This window comes from Engystomops pustulosus, chromosome 3 (assembly GCF_040894005.1).
Source record: "Engystomops pustulosus chromosome 3, aEngPut4.maternal, whole genome shotgun sequence".
In the NCBI taxonomy this organism is placed as follows: Eukaryota; Metazoa; Chordata; class Amphibia; order Anura; family Leptodactylidae; genus Engystomops; species Engystomops pustulosus.
Genome location: NC_092413.1, coordinates 125,020,737 through 125,028,781, shown reverse-complemented (window position 1 = coordinate 125,028,781; position 8,045 = coordinate 125,020,737).

Sequence of the window (8,045 nt, the reverse complement as noted above, 5' to 3'; positions counted from 1 at the left end):
CCAGTGTATCTATATATATGGGAATAGTCATCATCAGGGACTACTACTCGCACTGCTGTCTCCTTACACTGCCAGTGTATCAATATATATGGGAATAGTCATCATCAGGGACTACTCACACTACTGTTTCTTACACTGCCAGTCTATATATAGGGGGATAAGCATTATCAGGGACTACTCACACTGCTGTCTCCTTAAACTGCCAGTGAATCTATATATATATATGGGAATAGTCATCATCAGGGACTACTCACACTGTTGTCTCCTCACACTGCCTGTATATATATATATATATATATATATATATATATATATATATATATATATATATATATATATATGGGAATAGTCATCGTCACATCAATCAGGGACTACTCACAATGTTGTCTCCTTACACTGCCGGTATATCTATGGGAATAGTCATCATCAGCAGGTTCTATTCCAACAGTCATCATCAGGGACTACTCACGCTACTGTTTCTTACACTGCCAGTCTATGTATAGGGGGATAAGCATTATCAGGGACTACTCACACTGCTGTCTCCTTAAACTGCCAGTGAATCTATATATATATATATGGGAATAGTCATCATCAGGGACTACTCACACTGTTGTCTCCTCACACTGCCTGTATATATATATATATATATATATATATATATATATATGGGAATAGTCATCGTCACATCAATCAGGGACTACTCACAATGTTGTCTCCTTACACTGCCGGTATATCTATGGGAATAGTCATCATCAGCAGGTTCTATTCCAACAGTCATCATCAGGGACTACTCACACTACTGTTTCTTACACTGCCAGTCTATATATAGGGGGATAAGCATTATCAGGGACTACTCACACTGCTGTCTCCTTAAACTGCCAGTGAATCTATATATATATATGGGAATAGTCATCATCAGGGACTACTCACACTGTTGTCTCCTCACACTGCCTGTATATATATATATATATATATATATATATATATATATATATATATATGGGAATAGTCATCGTCACATCAATCAGGGACTACTCACAATGTTGTCTCCTTACACTGCCGGTATATCTATGGGAATAGTCATCATCAGCAGGTTCTATTCCAACAGTCATCATCAGGGACTACTCACGCTACTCATCAGGATGGTGACCCTCCTAACATTTCTGTTAACTATATTCCATAATAATCATCATCAGGATAGTTAACGGTAATCATGAGTACAGTGAATCTATTAATACATTACCATTGCGTTGTGTAGTACTACATTTCATTGTCATCATCAGAAACTACTTCCCACAGAGTATTTTTTACTTTTATTTGTAATTTGTAGTTATTATCATACTGCTAAGTGCTGTATTCACATTCAATCATCATTAAACAATACTGCTGTTTTCTGTACTCCTATGTACGATTATCAGTTATTGCTCTTTCTCTTCTTGTTTGTGCTGTATTACTGTGTTTGAGTGTCTGCATTAAAAATGACTTTACTTGCTTTGGCGGTGTGTAGTACTGTACTCCTATATGTGAATGTGATTTTAGTGATTCCACTCATACTGCCAGGTGCTCTGCTCCTGTGCGCATTAATTATTTCTGCATTAATAAACATAATTATGATCCTCATTTTCTTATATACTATTTGGTACTGTACTCCCATACACAATCGCCATCTTCATGGTGAACTCATGAGGACCAAACTTGGCTGTTACAATATTTGCTCCACTACAAAATATGTATATTATATACAGCTCCCTTACAAAATATATATTGTATACATCTATATTCTTCTATACTGTACTCCATCGCCACCTCCTCACACTGTCCTCACCGGTAATACTGTGTCCTTCCCATTTGTAAGTAGATCATATACCTATGTATGTTATATTGTTGTGCTTTATATTATAAGATTATATAAATTATCATTTGTGACATATTTTATATAATTATGTCCCATGTTGATATTATTATGTGTAAAGGATGGCCATTCACTCGTTTAAACATCATAAGTATATGCTTGTGACTTTCTCCACACTAGTGACGTATTTGGAAACTTCTTATATTAAATATGACACTATAAATGATTATAGTTTTGTTTTTATTGTTCTGTAAGGTTGTGACTTGTTCAGATCATCAGTACAGAGGAGGATCTTATTCTATCAGGTGTATTAATGGCACAGGGTATGGAGTCTTAAAGCAGGAGGCGACCCCAGACTTTGGATCTGCTGTAGAGGCTTCAGCAAGATGGACAAAAAGCAAAGCCTGGTCCTAGCAACATCATTACAATGCCAGACTCTGGCTGATCCTTTAGCCTTCTATGCAGTATTCTCATCCCAATTAGTCAGGTTTTCACCTAATTACAGTATAATTTTATCACAGCAGCTGGGGTTTTGCCCTTCCTGTAAGTTGAAGAAGATTGCTGTTTCCACCACAGTGCCTTGAGTTTAGCACCTTAATAAAATGTTAAGGCTTCCTCTTTATAGGTTGACAAGGTTTATGCTGGGAGTTGTTAAATGTGCAGAGGTGCAACGGAATGGAGGACTTCACAGCTCTCCTGACACAGCCCCCAGTCCTCCCTAGCTCACTTTTCTCAGAACCTGGGGCTCCCAGCCTGTGCACACATCTGGCCCAGCTCCATTTCTTTACTTTCTTAACCCACTCTCTACCGGACAGTTGTGTGTACAAATATTAAAAGTTATTATCTTTACATTTTTAATAATATTACATTAGATGGAACGATGGAACGATGGAACTATATATATATATATATATATATATATATATATATATATATATATATATATATATATATATAATGGTACTAAATATATGAATTAACACAAGGATTTATAATGTAAGCGTTGTGTTGAAGGGGATGCATAGTATCTATGCACTAGGGATACTTTTAGCCCGAGAATTAAATACGGGGCTAAAGTGACATGGGAGTTAGACAGGCGGTGTACCCATGTATTTGTAATATCTCAGCTGTTGCAGGATACAGAACTTTCTCGCTTTTACTTTTTTACAGCATTCAGAACAAGAGCAATGTGTTTGTACAACTACTAAATAAAAAAAATGTAAAGCTAAATACTGATAAGATTGTCTATGAAAATTACAATACATCGACAATCAAAAGTGGGTGTAAGGAAATAGATATCCTTTTCAACTACAAAAATGAATTTATAAATAAATATGGAATAAGACATTTCAGGGTCGGGGTCATTTACAAAGAGCACAAGAAAGAACATTATACTATCAAATGTGCCTGCTGTATAAAGCTATGTATAAAGTTCATACTTTGTATAAAGTAAAGTTATTCTGCTATGACAGAACATAGAACAATCACATACATCAGGAAGATTAATATTTGTCCAAAAGATTACCTATGTTTTCCTATTATAGATATATAGATAGATAGTAAAAACTATAGTTTGTAAAAAAATTGTAATCACTATTGTATAATTTATTTTAGCAACAAGTTATTAATATCAGTAGAACTGATTGTTATTGTTTGTAGCAGTACTGCACATTAGTGATCCTAGGTAGTAGTAAATATAACTTTGGTTTTTCTAATAATCATCTCTTTTTTTTGCTATTTTTTATTTTCCCTTAAAGTAGTTATAACAAGTGATTTACATGTATTTTTTATTGCTATCTATATAATTATTATTATTAGCATTATTATTAAAGACTAATATTATAATTTTAATAGCAGGGGAATGGATATTATTATTTGTACTATTATTATACGAACTAAATGTTTGTGTTACTGTTTTTCATTCCTCAAATCCCTTTATTAGATGTTCATATTCTGGGATTTGTTAGTGGAATTATTGTTCTCAGTGATTCCATTGTTTCCTCACGGTAAATGGTGATGAGATTATCAGATCATTTTCTTTCAGGAATAGGAAGACTTTATTGTTCAGAACTGGCGATTCCTTAGCAGACAGAGTCATAACAAGAGCCCCCTCCATAATCTCCAGTACAGAGGAGCATTAGTACTAATTGCCACAATGATAGGGGTTATGATCATCTTCCCGGCCATAAGTTATGTCAAGAGGGTATCCTCGTCAAGAGTATCAGGTATCAGCCTCCTGTCTCAAGAATAATCCTGCTGGTGACATGTTGTATGTCAAGCTCTAGCAAAATGCCCACCAAATTGGCATGTGACCATAAGTTGATAAATACCCCTTTCTTTATCACTAGTATGTTACCTATATTACTCTGGCTCTTATGAACCCATTAGTCCCAGTGTGCCATGCCACTAGGACTTGTGGTTACACCTTTAGAGCCACTGTTTGCAGACCACTGGCACCAAGCTAATATCTTATATAGCTATAAAACTGTAAAACTTAAAAGTACCCACTACATATTATTGCAATATGTTTAGTAGTGCTCTTTATGACGTGATATATGTAGCAGATGTGAAATAATAAATTCCTGGTTTCATAAATGCATTTCTGCATAGGCAGAAACTTGGATAATGTCACCTATAATGTAGACTTATTATTGGATAATATGAAAAGAGACCCATATATGAAAAGGGCATCACACGTTTGGCATTGAGGCTCTAAAGTACTGAGTGCTGTGTGTTTGCGGCTTGTTCAACACATCTCCATGTCTGGGTTGTTGTGGGGAGCAATGTCCTAATTTATCACTCCACTATCTATGTTATCACTATGAGATCACTATGTGAGGGTAATGGTCTGTAGCACAAGTGTCATAGTGGCTGCACAAGTCATAACAATATTGTCTTATGAATAAAGGATCACTATATGTGACAGCCATCATAGCTTACAAATACATAACGTGACAATGATACACTCATCACCCAGCAAATCATAATGTATAAGGAGCAAGCAAATATTTCTGAATAGATAATAATGAAGTTTGCCAAAAGACATCGAACTGACTGTGTAGCAGGAACAAACCTTGACATACCCAGATGTAGCAGAGCTAAATGCATTTCCATTTTTTATGCCATTTTATGCGTGAAATCTATACAACAGCTTTGCTTGCAATACCATTTTGATACGTCCATGAGCTCTAGGCAGACTACATCTGTACCTGTTTATCAAATTACACTGCAAAATATACCGAATGATGTTTATTCCATGGGAGTTATACACGGATCGAAATGTGTACGAGCCTCCCCAATCCTGACTTTTGGAGAATTGGAGGAAACTACAACTGTTATCCACATAGTAATGAATCGATGCTTCCAGAGATAAGAAGATAATACTAACTCGATCCCCAGTTCTCTGTACTAAGATAACAACATGTGTTGTACATTTAGCAGCTGTAATGTATATATTTATAAAAGGACAGCTATATACACATATATGTGTGTAATTATATATATACACATAATATGTAATTATATATTAGTACAATATAAGTAATTACTATCTGATCACAAGTACAACTATCAATACATGTGATTATATTGTTAAATATTACAGGTAATTTATGTAAATGTAACATTTCAGAAAATAATAAATGTGATTGTGAAAATTTACGTACAACATATATATATATATATATATATATATATATATATGTAAAACATATATATATATATATATATATATATATATATATATATATATATATGTAAAACATATAAATATATATATATATGTAAAACATTACTTCAGCAATACTGTATGCGGCTAAGAATCATAAAGCCATAATATATGGGTTAAGACAGTAACTACTATGATTTTATATCTTAGATATTTTGAATTACTTAGCTAATTAGCTATTTTCCATATTAGTGCATGTATAAACTGTTCCACCACATACTAGATTCTGCTAGATGCCAAGGGGTTGAAGTATAGTTCGAATAATTGGATGGATAAGAGTTTGTACGCAATCATTATTCTTTTGGGTAGGGAAAACAGTTATCTGCTACTTTAAAAAAAAGGAACTGAAATGAGCAAGCCCTCGTAAGATCATCTCATAGTACTAATATGTTAAAACAATCTGCCTAGAAAGGTCAGAGTTTGCTATACAAGGAATCTTCTTGGGATTGCTGTGCGTCCCTATGCAATGTGCACAATTTGTTATTTTCCCAGGGGCTGCAGCAGTAGAGATGTGTGGTCAATTATCTATACATTTGTCAGCCGGGATCATGTCCTTTCTGCAGCTAAAGAGACACTGGGACACCACTGACAAATGTGAGCAGTTTGCTAAACAAATGGTCCCCAGGTTGTCCTGATAAAGGGACATTCTCATAAGAGCAATGTTTACTGTAGGGATACATTGTAGCTGTATCCTTTTTTTTTAATTTTTCCTAGTGGCAAGTGATGTTATCAGCTGCACTCAACTGTTACATACTGTATAGGATGAAATTGATGTTCTTGTGTTTAGTTATCTAAAATTATTTCGCTCTCAGGATAACTTATGAGACCTGTTTTTTTGATCATGTTCAATAGTGTCAATTGTAAGAACTGCTTTAAAATTGAAATACAGTAAAAGAGAATCTAAACCCTACACTCCAGAATTATATATATAACATTCATAAAATATGTCTTGAATTGCACCCAAAATTTTGGGATATTTTACATTGCAAGTGTACATAAGTAAAGTGGGTGGGAGTGTGGACCTGGTATGGCTGGTGAGCCTGCAAATATGAATATAACCTTTCTCACCTTTCAGTGAGGAGTAGCATACAAGAACATAATCTTAGGATTAAAGTAATGGACAACTTACTTTCCATATTAAAAATAAATTAGCTCTTTATTCATTATTTACACCCATATATTATCGAAAATAAACCCCAAATAATTGTATTGTTTTGTATGTATTTGCATCAGTCCACACAAATGTTTGGGAGTTAGTATGTGAGGTAAATAAATGTCTGTATTATTGTCTAACACATTTTGGGGTATATTGCCCAGGTCACACTACCATCTAAATCTCACTGCCTTACCTCCGCTAAAGAAAGTAAAGAGCAGAGGTTTAACACATCAGTTAAAGATACCATTGACTCCAATGTACATTTCATCTGTTATGTTCAGTTAAGCAGTCAATCCATTATGCATTCATTTTTTTGATGAGAAAAAATGAAGGGAAAACGCATGCATAACTGATGCTATAATTTTTAAATTGAAGGCAATGGGAGATAGTTAGAAAAAGTGTCCATTTTTACAATTGGTAAGGCTAAGTTTACACTACCGTTCAAACCTCTGTTTAAAGATACAGTAAAGGCCTAATGTCTAGAATTTATAAAAATATGATTAAAAACAAAAATCAACACCCTGCAATTGAATGTTATAAAAAGAGGCAGAAAGATGTAACAGACGTGTCGATAGAGTGGGTGGACTCACTGCGTATGACCAAGAATACGATTAAGAACATGTCCCATATTGTCTCCCAGATTTTTGTTGTGCATAGGGTGCATATGACGCCAAAACGATTAAATTACTTTTGGAAAACAAATGAAGGAAAGTGCCCAAGGTGCAGCCTGATAGACGCCGATCTTGTACATATGTTGTGGAGATGTCCAAAGCTACATCGCTATTGGACAGGTGTACTTGATAGTTTGCAAGTAGTATTTAAATGTAGTATTCCTTCGAATCTACAGGTCTGCATTTTGGGCTCGAAAATCGGTATTCTTGGCGCATTGAGTTGCATTCCATCTATATTAAAAGGCCTCTTTTTGGCAAGATTGGTAATCCTGAACCATTGGAAAGATGCAGAGGCACGCAGGGTGAAGGTCTGGGCAGATAGAGTGGACACTCTCTTTTATGCAGAGAAACAAGAGGAGTGTGAAAGTGGTGCAAAAAGAGACAGGATGAGGGATTTGTGGCTTAATCGACCCAGAGAATAATAATAATAATAATAATAGCACCTACTATTTGATTAATGGTTTACATAACTCCAACCTGCAAATACCATCCTGAATAACGCTATACACTTCTTTGGGGTCTAGGTTAGTTGTCAGTCGCCAGGGGTAGGTGGGATGGGGGTTAAATTGGTACAATGATAAATGTTTTGATGAATTGGAAATGCTAATGTAATGACATTGTTTATGAAGGTATATCTAC